General features: G+C 35.7%; 1 protein-coding gene across 4 annotated transcripts in view; it reads left to right on the forward strand.

Annotated features, from left to right (window-relative positions):
• Nucleotides 1-16935, forward strand: part of abr (ABR activator of RhoGEF and GTPase) — a 330545-nt gene that overhangs the window by 285854 nt on the left and 27756 nt on the right. The window lies entirely within an intron of this gene.

The following is a 16935-nucleotide window of genomic DNA, read 5'->3' on the forward strand; positions in this document are numbered from 1 at the left end:
TTGATGTTAGCATTGTCATTAGCAAACACGTTTGATTTCTGTAACGTTAGTTGTTTGGCCGTTCCTCTGTCGGTTTTATTTGTGTAACTTACACTTTTATTTTATGTCACTAAGTCAACGCGTCTGATAATAGGCAATAAACATGTTGCACATATCATGATCGAGCTAGAAAAAACGTTCTGATGTTTTCTTAGACAAGCAAAGGTAAACCATCATTCTACCAGATCTTGCTAATAGACCTTGCTAATTTAACTTTAGACAAATATTAGCCTCCGATATATATATTTTTTATGCTCATGCCCACTCTCCCAAAAACAAACAAATGCGAAAGCAGTAGTTTGCCTCGTTCATATCGTTCGTTCCCGGTAAAAATACTAGTATGCATGACAACACGTTAAAAAAAAAAATCGCCATGAGTTGGAAAGAAAATATTGCTTTACTTGCCTCGGTAGACATAACTGGTTTTGAAATAGCCGGTTCCTCTGCTCAGCTGGGTTGCTCGTGGCGAGGGGGGAGGGACAACAGTTCGTTTTTACGACAGAGTGTTTGAAAGCATTTACTACCAGACACTAGGGGGAGCTTCATAGAGAAAAAACACTCAGACTTGCCTGGTGTCCCTTTAATCAAAATCAATTGACACGATGGTGTTGAACAAAAAAAACTATCCAGTAATAATATGTTTTCTGTGTTGACAAATCTTGTGCGATATCCTAAACTGCCGAGATAATTACACAACGCATCCGTAGACTACACGTCCGATACACGAACTAATGATTCTTTTGAACCGATTCAATTTAATGAATGGTTTAAACAACTGACCTGTCCAACACTGAACTCACGAGACGTCTGAATTGATGTATAAAAAAATCTGTAACACTTTACAATAATGTTCTATTTATTAAACTATTTAACTACATTAGTTAACATTTACTATTAGTAAACTGCACTTCTACAACATTGTTAATTTCAACATTTAGCTATAGCCTACATTATTGAAATCAAAAGTTGTACAGTTTTTGTTAACATAGTTAATGCACTGTGAAGTAACATTACCAAACAATGAACAGCTGTATTTTATAAACTAGGATAAACAAAGATGAATAAATACAGTAACAAAAGTATTGCTTATGGTAAGTTCATGTTAGTTAGTTAAATAATGTTAACAATTCAAACCATATCCTAAAGTTACAAACAAATAATTTACTCTAATTTAAATAATACTCTGATGTTTAAATCATTTAAAATGAGAACGTAAGTGTGCTTACCCCATTTTTGTTTGTTAGAAAAAATTAGATTAGATTTTATATCGAAATATATATCGCAGAAAAATAAAATATCGCAATGTCATTTTTTCCCAATATCGTGCAGCCCTACTTTGGAGTCAAATGTTCCTTGAGCATATTAGAATGATTTGTGAAGGATCATGTAGCACTGAAGACTGAAAAATTAAGATTTACAATTACAGGAATAAATGAAATTTTTAAAACACATTAAACAAGAAAGCAGGCATTTTAAATTGTTATAATGTTGTATTTCACAATATTACTGATTTTACAGTCTTTTTGATCAAATAAGTGCAGCCTTGGTGAGCATTTCTTTGTAAGAGACATTTTTAAATAAACACCATTTTAAATATAATGTCAACTGTTGATGTCTTGTAATTGCTACTACAGTATGTCTGGTAATTGCTATACAGTATGTTTTTGGATGCATGTAAAGCACCATTGTATACAAACATTATTATCTCGTAGAGTTGAGTTCTGTGATTATGAAAACAGTAAGTCAAGTCACCTTTATTTACTGTATATAGCACTTTTAACAATATGAATTGTTTCAAAGCAGCTTTACAGTGATAATAGGAAATTACAGTAACAGAGATTGTTTTGGCTTTACAGCAGCTCTAGGATAAAGTTATTGTCTAGCTAAAGATAGTTTTGATTGATTGATTGATTGATTGGTTGGTTGATTGGTTGATTGATTGATTGATTGATTGATTGATTGATTGATTGATTGATTGATTGATTGATTTATTGATTGATTTATTGATTGATTAGTAAAAGAAGTATGTTTTGGATTACTGTGAAGTGGCATCTGAAAATGGACCAATGTGGTTTAGACATTCGTATTAGACAAGCGTATGTTTACCAGGCCGCCCGTTATGTGTGTGGCTCTGGTCAGAATGCCTCATGCCTCAGAATGACTCAGATGTAGTCACTGACTACGTTTACATGCAGCCAATAACCCGTTCAAAACCGGGATATTAGCAATAACCCGGTCGCGCACGGCCATGTAAACACCGGCAAAAACCCGGATATGCTCATATCCCGGTTTTTAAAAACCCGGATATTATACCTGGGGTACCCCCTTTCTAACCCGAATATTTGGTCATGTAAACGCGTATCGGCATATCCCCATCAAAAGGGACATTGATTTGTGTTCTGCGCATGTTCTATTCGCAAGGAATCTTGGTCTTTTGAGTAGGGACGGTGCATACAGAAACCCGCGTGCAGTATACCGGAAGTAAACAAGAAGTAGAGGTAAACATGGCGAGACGCAGCACAGCACCACACTTTTGGAGCGAGGAGGAAAGCGCAAACAAAGGCGATCGCTATCTGCCCCGAACTTTTCATTATCCGCGTGCTGCTGCTGTTGTTGTTGTCTTTGGATACAGGAAAAAGAATCGGAAATTACGCATATTGCGTCTTAAGGAAGTCCGTACGTCCAGACGCTAACCGTGCGTCGCCGTTTACATCGGGATATTGTAAATTCCATGTATACAGGAGTAACTCTCTCTGCTCACGCATGTAAACGCGTTATTCCGAATGTTTCAGAAACCCAAATAGTGACTCTAACCCGACCATAACCCGGATATTGGCTGCATGTAAACGTAGTCAATGAGTCCATGAATAACTAGTGAGACAAGGTTGTGGACTGAGGTTATGATTGTACCTCTGGTTTAAGTTTATTCGTTGTCACTTATAATAATAGTTTAGGTCATGAGACACTGACGTCATTGTGAGCTTTGCTTTATCCACTGCTGAACATCCACCTGTGGTTATCTCAGCGACAACCTATATAGAATTGTGGGATGCTGAAGCCAATCACCCTCAACCAGTGTAATGGAAAACCACATAGAGCAGGATGTTATCACAATCATGAAAAGAAAGAAAAACGGCTGTGAGATGAAAATCGTTCCCCTCCCTCATGCATTGTTGTTGTAAGTTTCCAGTCTCTGAGAGAGAAGAAAGAGCAAAGCAAGAGAATAGAGTGTCTTCCCTCATCCTAACTCCCTATTTCAGCCTTTAGCTTCACCTGTTTAATGAGCATCACTGTCACTTGTTTCTGAAAAGATGAAAGAGAGAACCCTTCTGAAGCATTTACCACCCCCTTTATATGCTAAAGTCGACTCAATTTATTTATTTATATATTTATTTTGCTCTACTTTCCTGGAGAAGAACAAGGGCATCCTGCACCTACTTTTTATTTTTTGGAGGGTTCACCAGTTTCAGTCCTGGCTCACTTGGTACTATAGGCAAGATAAGACATGAAATATATATATATATATATATATATATATATATATATATATATATATATATATATGGTATATTAGCACGTTAGTATTTTCTCCCCCCCAAAAATTTTAAGCCAGTTATTTATATCTTTTGCTGTAGTGTGTCAGTAGGAAATATCAGTTTACATTTTCAAACATTTCTTTTACCATTAATTAAAATGATTCAGTGAGATTTTTGTATGCACACGGAGTCTGGCAACAGCCGGTATGCTCCACATGGAGATCTGATCTCACCATCATCGAGTCTGTCTGTAATTAGGAGTCTGTCTGTAATTTGCAGGTCGGTTTCTTCAAGCATAATGTTGTTGCTGCAGTTCTTCTAGATTTAGTCTGTCTCAGTTTTTTTCTGTTTCTTCATGTAATCCCAGATGGACATGATGATGATGAGATTAGATCTCTGTTGAGCATACTGGACTTAGGGTGTTTCACACCTGACTTGTTTGGTTCGATTGAATCGAACTCAAGTTCGTTTCCCCCCTTGGTCTTTTGATCTTTTGTGCAGGTGTGAATGCAGCAATCGCACTCGGGTGCGGACCAAACAACCATACCGAGACCCGGCTGAAGAGGTGGTCTCGGTCCGGTTCCAAACAAACTCTGGTACGGTTCGTTTAAGGTGTGACCATGAACCGACCCAATTGCAAAAAGCACTCCGCCTTTTTTGACAGGGTCAGATTTTTACTATGTAATTTGGGGTAATGAAAAGCCTAAAGGGTACATTAATCTGTGATCCGTCCGGACCAGCTGCCACACGGTTCGGCACGCATGTGATTCGCGGATTAACTACTAAATTTAACCATCATAGAGTGAAAGTTTATCATTTGGACATGTTCAAACAATTTTAAACACAAAAGAGTTTAATCTTTTGTGACAGACAGCGCTCGAACACCGAATTGATTCCCCTTTTGCGTTTCCTTGCCCTTGAACGGACGCACATGCACACAAAATTATGTTAGAAACATCCGTCTCGGCAAGTATTTTTTCGGTTATGTCATAGTTGATGTTTGTAATTTTTTTCGGTCCATGCATTCGGTCTTAAAGTGACAGCAGACACCCAATATTCCTACTGTTGTCTGTGTCATTATTAATATTAATAAAATAACAAAATACAACTTTAAGAAAGATGAAACTATATTTAATTTCTTCAGTGAACAAATAGTGTTATTTTACATTTAGGCTTAATCATTCTGTAGCCTACCTAAATACTACTGTTAGACTTTGTAACTTTGTTATTTAGTATTAATCTCTGCTTGTAATTTGTGTATTTGCTCTTATTTTATTACTGACTGTTCCCTTCTTTGTAATAATGTTTGAACTAATAATGTAGAACCGTCTTGCAGCACTTCTTCGTCTTCGCAAAATCCTAATTACAACATCGTATAGATGACATTGTATCATATGATGCTCATTAGTTTCTTCATATTGTGTTTGTAGAGAATAACACCAAATCAGTAAAGGAACAAATATTGCATTACGAAATGTCTCCATGCTGAGCCTGTTTTTCTCCTGCTTGAGAATTCCTGTCCAATGAATGGACGACCTTAGCACACGTGTGGTTTTGTTTACACATTTTGGTTCACTTGCAAAAAGAGCAGTGTGAAAGCGAACCATACCAAAAATCAACATTGTATTTGGTCCGGATCAAAGCAAGTGAACTATCGGACTTTCCTGGTGTGAATGCACCCTTAGACTCAGAGTTGTCAGACAAAAACTACAGCAAAAGATATAAATAACAGGCCAGGCTTAAAACTTTTTTTGGGTGAAAATACTAACGTGCCTAAGAGTTTTGCACAGTACTGTATACTGTTCTAAAGTTTGGGGTTAAGATTTTTCTTGCGTCTTTGAATGAAGATTCTTATGCTCATTAAAGGGATGGTTCAACATCCTTATGCATCGCTTTCTGCCAGGACTTTTACGTGCTTTTCCCAAACCCCTGAAGTGATGTCGACATCTGGGTTAGCAGTAGCATGAGCTGCCAGGCAAGTGTTATTTAAATAAACTCCTGATGTACTTATAAAATTTCCAATGCCTCGTTTTATGAGTACAGAACCTATTTGTACTACTGTATAAGTTTGGTACCATTCTGGGCATTATTAGTGGGGTAATTTATGAGATACATCCTTGGATCTGTTAGCGCCTGCACTAAGCCATCCGGCTGATTTAATAATGTTCAGCCAAGGGAAAAGCTTCTGGGAGGATGTTTGGCTCGAGGTCATGATGCAAAGGACCCTAGGTTGATTTTACTCCGAACCATCCCTTTAAGGCTGTATTCATCTGATCAAAAAAGTCATATTGTGAAATATTATAACAATTTAAAATAATGTTCTTCTATTTTAATTTTTTTTTTTTTTATGTAATTTATTCCTGTAATGGCAAAGATGAATTTTAAGTAGCCATTAAACTAGTCTTTAACCCCCTGAGGTCGGCTGTATCGCCGGCGATACCAGCTCGCTTTTTTTTTTATCAGTGTAAAAGAAACTCATAAATACTCTGTTGACTTTTATTTTCCATAGGAGTTTCATACATCAATCGATTCTGTTAAATGTGTATTATTTTTGTGTATACTCACAATAAAAACAAAGTGTTGTGCTTTTTGCCAAATAAAGAAAAATAAACACGAAGCGAGTTCTGCCTTCTCTCTGCCAGTGAAGTCCATTCTGAAACGCGTCCGAAAATGAACAATAACTCAGCGAATACTCAGTCAAACAGGCATACAGACACACAGGCATGAAGCTTGAATTCTCTTCTTTTAAATGAAGTAATTTATATAAAAAAACAAATATTCTCATCTTGTGAAATCTGTATTAAAAGAGAGCGATTCCAGTCGAGCTCATCTCAGCTCATTACGTTTTAATCGGCCCCGCCCACGGAGAGCGCGCGCTATTCAAACGCAAATGACTGAGACGATCCCATACAAACTGTGAACGCCCACATATCAGCTCGAGAAAACACATCAAGTTTATTCAGATGATCAGTGTACTTGTCTACACTGTCTCGCAGCGCTGTGAGGAATAATACTAATGGAAAACGTACCTCAGAAGTGCTGGTATTTCGAGGAGCAACGGATGGAATACTGTAGTAAGTTTTTTTTCATTCTCAAGTAAATCGCGTTTCTGTGTGAATGAATGAACGGCAGAGATGCGCTGTTTACCACAACTCGCAAAAAGACGGTTTACATTTTAATTGCGTTTCTGTGTGTGAATGAATGATCTGCTTTTAGCAAACTATTTTGCTATACTGAGTAAAAATCGACTGAAATATGTTGAAATAAAATATATTTGTATAAGCAACGTATTAAACTGCAAATTAACATTTATATTCCTTATAATAAAAACGAAAGACCTATGTTACAGACAAATGAAAGACAACATTTCGTTGATTAGTTTTGGATAGATTACACATTTTTACTGTAAAATATCTGCCACCTCAAATAAGCTTTTGTTTGCCAATTTTTGCTAATATGTTAAATATAGTATGTTTTGTCAATGTAGGCTATATTCGAAGTAATGAATCCTTAACTTTGAAATATGTATGATAAAATGTATACTTTAGTTTTTACAAAGAAAGATTACACTTCAATTGTTGTTGTAATTGTAACCTTTTTAATAAAAAAATATATATTTACAAGGTAGATGTAAACAAATTTTAAAAGGTAAATATAAGCCTTTTCTTTAAATAATTTTTATTGTGTTTTATTATTGACAAATTTGGGGAGAGGATACATATTCCAAAACTGAAAATACAGTATGAGAATTAACTGCACAATTACTAGACATGTTTTCCTTGGATATTATACAATTTGCAAGCAAAATTTGTGAAAAAAAAAAAAAAAAAAAAAATTGACATGCTTCCAACTGTGAACCAATTTGGTAGAATATATATATATATATATATATATATATATATATATATATATATATATATTGCTCTTGCATTCTTTCTTGTGGCTATAGATGACACACCTGAATGAATGGCTCATTAAGTATGCGGGCCCCATTGTCTCCTCAGGTGTGAATCACTAAATATGCATGATGCTGTTGAATTGTTGACGCCCCTTGTGCATATTGCCTTTACAAACAAAAAGTGTTTTACAAGATTTAAATCAATGTATTGTGTTATGTGAATGATAAGGGCAGGATGATTTTCACATCATTTTGAAGAAAAAACTCTAGGCAACGACATCAATTAGTCAAAAGTCTCATTGACACATATTTAGTATGTGTTTTGTGGCCTTAGTTCAGAAACTTTAGTTTTTAGTTTTTTCAATAACCATGCATAAACATTATTCTCTCAAAAATACAAACATGTACATGCATGTTGCTCACATATTATGGTAGCCCTGTTTGTGCTAAATATAGTGTAATTATACCTTTGCCATTAATATGTTTATAAGCAACTGAAAAAAGCACAAATGTCAGGGCATGTAAGAACATCTCAAGGACCCCAAAAACCCCTCAGACCCCAGAGGGTTAAAAAGACTTCAGAAATCATTCTAATATGCTAATTTGGTGACCAAGAACAGTTGCTTAATATTTTTTATTTTTGCAGGATTCAGCATTTTTGTGAAGTAGAAATCTTTTGTAAAATAAATCTGTCACTTTTGATCACTTTAATAGGTCCCTGCTGTACTATTTTCCCTGTTTTTTATTTCTATGGAAAAGAGCAGTTTGATAATTAGTCAAAATTCAAAATTGACAATAGGTAGATGATGGCAAAATATTCAGTTTACAGCAAAAGATGGCTAAGCTGTGACTCAAATGAACCGGCTAAATTTGTCATTTCAGGTTACCATGCAAATAATTATTTTTATAGTACTTACATTTTTTTTTTTTTTTTTTTAAGTTTCTTTCAAAATCATTTGGCACTAGTCAAGTCAAGTCATCTTCATTTATATAGCGCTTTTAACAATGTAGATTGTTTCAAAGCAGCTTTACAGAGACAAGCGTATAATTTAAGGTAACAGAGATTGTTTTGGCTTTATAGCGGTTCTTTAATGAAGTTATTTTCAAGCTAAATTTATTTTTGATTGATTTGCTTCCGTCGCAACGATCATTTGTTATTAAAATTTAGGGGCCGCTAAGACGACACCATTCTCTCTACACAGACTTTAAACGCGAACCTGTGAGAAACGCTGATGACATGCGTATTTAGAATCGGTTCTATAGTTATGTGCGTTTGAATATATGTGCGCAGGTTTGGAATTCCCTACAGACCAAGCCTAAACAAAGTACTGGGCTTTCCTTATAAATTTTGATAGAGAATTTTATTTTATTTTGTCACTTCGGGTAGGAACGCGAAACGAAATTTCCCGACAACGCCTTATCTGTAGAGTGGTAAAGGGATCCTCCATAGGGAGAGACTAGTTGGCACTTCAGCACTGCGTTGTCATCGGGTCCAGGTGAAGGTCCTTCATCAGATCTGGATACGGCCTGGATCCGGGAGGCTGCGGGAAAACCTCGAGATAAAAAAGACAGACACTAAAATTAGCGTAGATGCCATTCTTCTCATGATGTAACGAGTACATCAGGATTTATGGGAAGTGTTCCCGGTTCCGGCTGACCTAATCTATGCAGCCTAACATTGAATTATAGAAGTCTATAATGTATTATGTGAATGCTAGGTCAAAGAGATGTGTCTTTAATCTGGCTTTGAACTGACAGAGTGTGTCTGCTTCCCGGACAATGGTAGGAAGACTGTTCCAAAGTTTTGGTGCTAAATATGAGAAGGATCTACCGCCAGCAGTCGATTTTGATATTCTAGGTATTATTAACTGGCCGGAATTTTGAGATCGCAATAGACGTGAAGGATTATAATGCGTTAAGAGCTCGCTCAAGTACTGCAGAGCTAAACCATTTAGTGCTTTGTAAGTAATCAGCAATATTTTTTAATTTATGCGATGTTTAATAGGCAGCCAATGCAGTTTTGACAGAACCGGGCTAATATGGTCATGCTTCCTGGTTCTGGTAAGAACTTGAGCTGCTGCGTTTTGGACCAGCTGTAGTTTGTTAATTAAGCGTGCAGGGCAACCACCCAGTAGAGCATTACAATAATCTAGTCTTGAGGTCATGAACGTATGAACTAATTGTTCCGCATTTGTCAATGAGAGTATATGGCGTAATTTAGATATATTTTTAAGATGGAAAAATGCGGTTTTACAGATACTAGACACGTGACTTTCAAATGAAAGATTGGTATCAAAGAGCACACCCAGGTTCCTAACCGACGACCAGAGCCGCCTTAACCTAATGTTAGGCCCCGGGGCTGAGAGGTTTTGTAGGCCCCCCATCCACTCGATTTATAGAGTCTCATTTTAAAAAAAGTGTAATATCTAGGTAATCTACATCACAAAATGCATTAGTTTCTTTCGAGACCTACAACAGTGAGTTTTCCCTCTTTGAGCCAGAAAACACCATAATATTGTGATTAACATATCACTGAGCCCACTTGAGCATAAACACAAGACACTTTATTTAACAATCACACACAGCAACTAAATTTCAACTTTATGCAAATGAGAAGCGATTTTTGCGAGCGACAACCAATAGGAAAGAAGCCTTTCAGTGGCGCTCAGCTCCCGTCACCGTCTCGAGTGCGCACTGCAAGACAGAAGAGTTCAAGGGCGATTTCACTGTTTTATATGATTTGACTGTAACTTACCACAAACATGGATATAATAAAATGATGCATGGAAAAGAAACTGTCGACAGTCTCAGTGAGTTTCATTCATACATTTATAGATCGAGTGTTGTAGTTTTACGATGCAAGTTTAGCACTGCTGCAGTTCATTTTACAGTTTCCCCTGCATTATGTTGACTATTAGGGACAAGAAAATGTATTATTTGTCAAATTCGGATGACGTTTTAGTAATTTATGACTTTAATTTATAGATTGATCGATCGTTAATCTAGTAAATTATTTAATCCACTGAACACTGCTGTGTGGTAATATAAAAACACTCTCCCGAACAGCATACTGTTTCTTTCGAGCCTAATTCCTAGTCAAATTAAAATAATATAGTTAAAATATGTTTTGTATAGATGTGGCCAGACGAGCAGTCTACCAATAACATTAGAGCGACAGCACTACCAACGCCCACAAGCGACTTCACAGTATAGAGACTAGCGACATACAGCGACAAAATCGGACAAGTTACAAAACAATATGAACTTTTCAGCTCATCATGAACCTGAACATGGGAGGCCCCTGAACTTGGGAGGCCCCTGGGCTTCAGCCCAGGTAAGCCCGTGCATTAAGGCGGCCTTACCGACGACGAAGACTTAACAGAGTCTTAACAGAGTCATCATGCCCCCACTAAGGGGGCATGATGCTTCTGGAGAAGAGATGTACAACAGAGGAAACATTTCTGCTCTTCAAGGTGCTCTCTAAAAAGCATTTGGTAGCATAAAAAAAAAAGAAGAAGAAATAATTAGGGGAAAAATGTAAAAAACAATATTTATGAGTCATATAATTTTTTATAGTATGAGTAATACTAACTTTTAATTTTCTCTAAACCTTTGTGAAATTGTACTTGCATGCCACAAACCTCTGGAGACAGAGAAAAAGAGAGGTGGAAAGCTCAAGCTGCCGAGAACAGCCAATGCATCTTAATTGGTAATTATATCACTGACGTCGCAGCCGTTTCAATCCTCCGGTCTCCTTTCGGCCCATTAAATCTTCTTCCAAGAAGCCCTGAGGCCAAAGCCGTGCCCTCAGATTGTAGGCTATTTAGTATGCTGTACATTGGTCTTTATCTCAAATTCCAATGAAATTTCTAAGTGTTACCTGTTTTTTGTCAGGTCCATGGCTGGTTAACACACCTCTGACATACTGAGTTGTGGTGCTCAAATGGGAAATTCAAGTTTGAATTTGGTGTGTGTTATTTCCCTTTCCCTGTCTTTTTTGTTGCTGCGCTGCTCTCAATAAAATGTGGTAAATGCCAAACCTAAAAATATATGATCTTCAATATCCAAGGACACACAGATGTTTACTGCTCACTATCTGCCTTTAATTCACTCTTTTGTCTTGTGTTAGATTAGATAATACTAAAATCTAAGGCTTTAGCATGAACACATTTCTGTATGCTCATGTCATGATCCTGCTAATGGTGTCTGGTTTTACAGATTACCCATACGTAATGGTCTTTAGCTTTTGCTAGATCAGGTTTTTTAAGCTAAAGACCCCCACAATGTAATGATGACGTAAAATATACAAATATACATTATGTATATTACAGTTAACTTTGTTAATTTGCAGTTAACTTTGACAGCCCAAAAAAAAATTTGAATAAGAAAATCTTTCAAAATAAAATCTTTGCTAACACTTTACATTAAGGTCATATTAGTTAATGCATAAACTAACATTAACTAACAATGAGCAATATATTTGTTACAGTATTTATTTATCTTTGTTAGTTATATTTAATAAAAATACAGCTGTTCATTGTTAGTTCATGTTAGCTCAGGTACAATAAAGCTAGGCTGTGCAGTTTCGTAGAGGCTAGCAATAGCAAGCTAGCTTTGAAAGCATAAAAAGGAAAAAGATCCCACCATCCCTTCAAGAGCTCTTTCCAAAGCCACACCTCTTCCAAAACACATGAACGCGAACAGCCAGAGCAGAGTCTGCAAAGCATCACCAGAGATTGTGTTGGTCGAGGGAGGAACACATCACTTTCAAATTACCTCAAGTCTCAAAGCACAAAACTTCACAATAGTAAAGAACGTAAACAACATATTTACGGTTATTGTTATAACTCAAAGCAGTTTTGTAAAGGTGCGTTCACTCGTCAGAATTAGCGTAATTACAAGATTCTGACTTGAAAAGCGCTGATGACGTGTGATGTCTGCGTGAGTAGGGTGCAGGATATGCAAATATATAGGACGACAGGCAGGTAGGCCATCCTATTATTGTATTCAGACCGAATACAATGATAGGACAAAAACGTTTTGCTCCTGAGACTTCCACAGAAGTCTTTTTAACCCTCTGGGGTCTGAGGGGTTTTTGGGGTCCTTGAGATGTCCTGACATGCCCTGACATTTGTGCTTTGTTGCTTATAAACATATTAATGGCAAAGGTATAATTACACTCTATTTAGCACAAACAGGGCTACCATAATATGTGAGCAACATGCATGTACATGTTTGTATTTTTGAGAGAATAATGTTTATGCATGGTTATTGAAAAAACTAAAAACTAAAGTTTCTGAACTAAGGCCACAAAACACATACTAAATATGTGACAATAAGACTTTTGACTAATGGATGTCGTTGCCTAGAGTTTTTTCTTCAAAATGATGTGAAAATCATCCTGCCCTCATCATTTACATAACACAATACATTGATTTAAATCTTGTAAAACACTTTTTGTTTGTAAAGGCAATATGCGCAAGGGGCGTCAACCATTCAACAGCATCATGCATATGTAGTGGTTCACACCTGAGACGACAATGGGGCCCGCATACTTAATGAGCCATTCATTCAGGTGTGTCACCTATAGCCACAAGAAAGAATGCAAGAGATATATATATATATATATTCTACCAAATTGGTTCACAGTTGGAAGCATGTCAATTTTTTTTTTTTTTTCACAAATTTTGCTTGCAAATTGTATAATATCCAAGGAAAACATGTCTAGTAATTGTGCAGTTAATTCTCATTCTGTATTTTCAGTTTTGGAATATGTATCCTCTCCCCAAATTTGTCAATAATAAAACACAATAATTATAATTATATTTACCTTTTAAAATTTGTTTACATCTACCTTGTAAATATATATTTTTTTATTAAAAAGGTTAAAATTACAACAACAATTGAAGTGTAATCTTTCTTTGTAAAAACTAAAGTATACATTTTATCATACATATTTCAAAGTTAAGGATTCATTATTTCGAATATAGCCTACATTGACAAAACATACTATATTTAACATATTAGCAAAAGCTTATTTGAGGTGGCAGATATTTTACAGTAAAAATGTGTAATCTATCCAAAACTAATAAACGAAATGTTGTCTTTCATTTGTCTGTAACATAGGTCTTTCATTTTTATTATAAGGAATATAAATGTTAATTTGCAGTTTAATACGTTGCTTATACAAATACATTTTATTTCAACATATTTCAGTCGATTTTTACTCAGTATAGCAAAATAGTTTGCTAAAAGCAGATCATTTATTCACACACAGAAACGCAATTCAAATTTAAACCGTCTTTTTGCGAGTTGTGGTAAACAGCGCATCTCTGCCGTTCATTCATTCACACAGAAACGCGATTTACTTGAGAATGAAAAAAAAACTTACTACAGTATTCCATCCGTTGCTCCTCGAAATACCAGCCCTTCTGAGGTACATTTTCCATTATTATTATTCCTCACAGCGCTGCGAGACAGTGTAAACAAGTACACTGATCTGAATAAACTTGATGTGTTTTCTCAAGCTGATATGTGGGCGTTCACCGTTTTTGTGGGATCGTCTCAGTCATTTGCGTTTGAATAGCGCGCGCTCTCCGTGGGCGGGGCAGATTAAAACGTAATGAGCTGAGATGAGAACGACTGACATCTCTCTCTTTTCATAAAGATAACATAAACAGAGAATATTTTTTTAAAATATAAATTACTTCATTTAAAAGAAGAGAATTCAAGCTTCATGCCTGTGTGTCTGTATGCCTGTTTGACTGAGTATTCGCTAAGTTATGGTTCATTTTCGGACGCGTTTCAGAATGGACTTCACTGACAGAGAGAAGGCAGAACTCGCTTCGTGTTTATTTTTCTTTATTTGGCGAAAAGCACAACACTTTGTTTTTATTGTGAGTATACACATAAATAATACACATTTAACAGAATCGATTGATGTATGAAACGTGTTTGTAATATCAAAGTCAACAGAGCAAAATTAATCTCTTTTGAACTGATAAAAAAAAAAGCGAGCTGGTATCGCCGGCGATACAGCCGACCCCAGGGGGTTAATATTTAGACCACTTGTATAATTGATTGCTTATCAGGATGTGAAGTTTCAAACAGTATAACAAGTAACAAAATGTGTTTATGAAAAAAACATTGCCTACTCTGGCTTTAAATAATATTGACAGATACAACTTTTGATTTTAATAATGTTTTACTAAATATTAACTTTAACTAAGATTAATAAATGTTTTAGGAGAATTCAGCATTGTTAGTTTATGTTAACTAATGTACTTATCTAGTGTTAAAGTCCCCCTGTAGTCAGTCATTTTTATCCCTTAAAACTCATCTTTGATCGCCAATATCAAATATGAAAAAGTTTTTTCCTGTGAATTTTTTTTTCTTCATGCCTTAAAATAGCTTAAATGTAACTCGACACCCTTGCTTCATTTAATATATGTGGATCCATGAATATGGTGATTAGCCCCGCCTCCACTCGCTCACACCAGCTCAGAGATTCACTCGGCCAACTTACTGATGTTAACGCTGCACAATGATTTCGCTCTTTACAACATCGGACACATAACGGTAATTAATATGATTAGCCTTTTGTTTGACTATGTTATCAAACAGCTATCTGTTTGATGTTATCTCTCCCCTGGCTGTTAATGATATGCTAAAGCCCGCCGGCATGTTGACGTGATTGGTTACAGAAACACCAGCGATTTCAAACTGCGTTTTTGAGACTGTCATTGGTTCACCACAGTTTTAAAGAGAAATTGACTTATGAATATGCACATGGTTTGTCTTAAAGCATATTAAAAACACCACAGACATATAAAAAACATTAAAAACTTGATTTTCACCACACAGGGACTTTAACAAATGAAACCTTGTTGTAAATTTTTGCCAAACCAACAAGAGCTTGATCATTTTAAATGTCTTTGAATGTTGACTTCAGTCTTGATGTCTCAGCTGGGATAATCCCAAGCCAGATGGACTCTGTACACTTTCTGTGCTAAACAGTTTCTACACTGATTTAATTCAAATTAGCCAAAATATAAAAAAAAAAAAAAAATTACTTGCACACAGCAAGCAGGGAATACATGGAACTTTGTGCAATTTTTGTGTTTGAATTGTGCCGCCGGGTTTTGTGGATGCTGATTCCATGGGGGCCTGAAAAGTATGTTCAGATGACTTCTGGGTAACTGGATGTGCTTATGTGCATGGTGCAGCACTAGTACCATTTTTTTTATTTTTTTTATTTTTTTAAGTACACCCTTTTGATCTTTGCGTACACCAGGCACAGTTCCTGCAGTGCCTGTGAGGCTTTCACAAAGAACTAGTAATACAGTCTTTTTTCCGGTCTTATGCAAGATTTGGATGGAGGAAAGGTGGTATGAGGACAAATGGAAAGAAAGAGAAGAAAAATTACCTGGTAGACACCAATGTGTGCAGCTCCACAGACTAAGCACAAGGACAGAATATGTAGAACAATCCCACACCTGCTTACATAACCAACATATATACTGTGCACCAACACCCACAAGACGCAGCCGCCCCAGGCCAATGAGACACACTGCTGAGATTACAGAAGCAGAGATTGTGCTCTGTAAGAATAGTGTCAGATTATGAAATATGTTTGTCTTCACTGACACACAAACTTCGAGTATTTTTGTCTTTAACTTTGTGTTTATGAATTAGAGAATATGGTGGGTCAGGTCTCAGATGACAGTCACTGACAGGGTTTTTGGGCAAGTGTGAGGAAAACCTGTCCAGGTCATATTTCATGCCAAAGTTAAAACAGAAATCTGAGAATAAATATTTGCCGTATATTTTAGGGCCATACATTTTTTTTTTTTTTTGCATTATTTACACTATTTTATGACAAGACAAGTAAGTATGTTTTCCATCAAATTATTTGTAGTTTTCATTTTTTTAATTTTGATTCTTACTCCCTTTTTTTTTTCTTCTCAGTGATGATTCTCATTACTGTAAATAAAGTACAGTAAAAAAGTATTTAATACAATGATTTTTTATTAAATCAACACTTTAAAGACTGTATAAAAGTTACAATTATGTAGAAATATGAATATAAAATAAATAATTAGATTTTTATTTATTGTCCTCCATTAAAAAATGTGGGGTTGGTAAGATTTTTTAAATTGTTTTTGAAAGAAGTTGTAACAGTAAAAACAGTAATATTGTGAAATATTATTTCAATTTAAAATAACTGTTTTCTATTTTATTACTGTGATGGCAAAAGCTGAATTTTCAGCAGCCATTACTACACATCACGTCACATGATCCTTTAGATATCATTCTAATATGATATTTGGTGCTCAAGAAACATTTCTTATTGTCAGTGTTGAAAACAATTGTTCTGCTTGATAATTCTTTGGAAACCATACATTTAAAGGAAGTGCATTTACTCGAAATAAAATATTTTGTATATTTATCTGATCTGATTGT

This window comes from Leuciscus leuciscus (assembly GCF_965113295.1).
Source record: "Leuciscus leuciscus genome assembly, chromosome: 5".
Classification (NCBI taxonomy): Eukaryota; Metazoa; Chordata; class Actinopteri; order Cypriniformes; family Leuciscidae; genus Leuciscus; species Leuciscus leuciscus.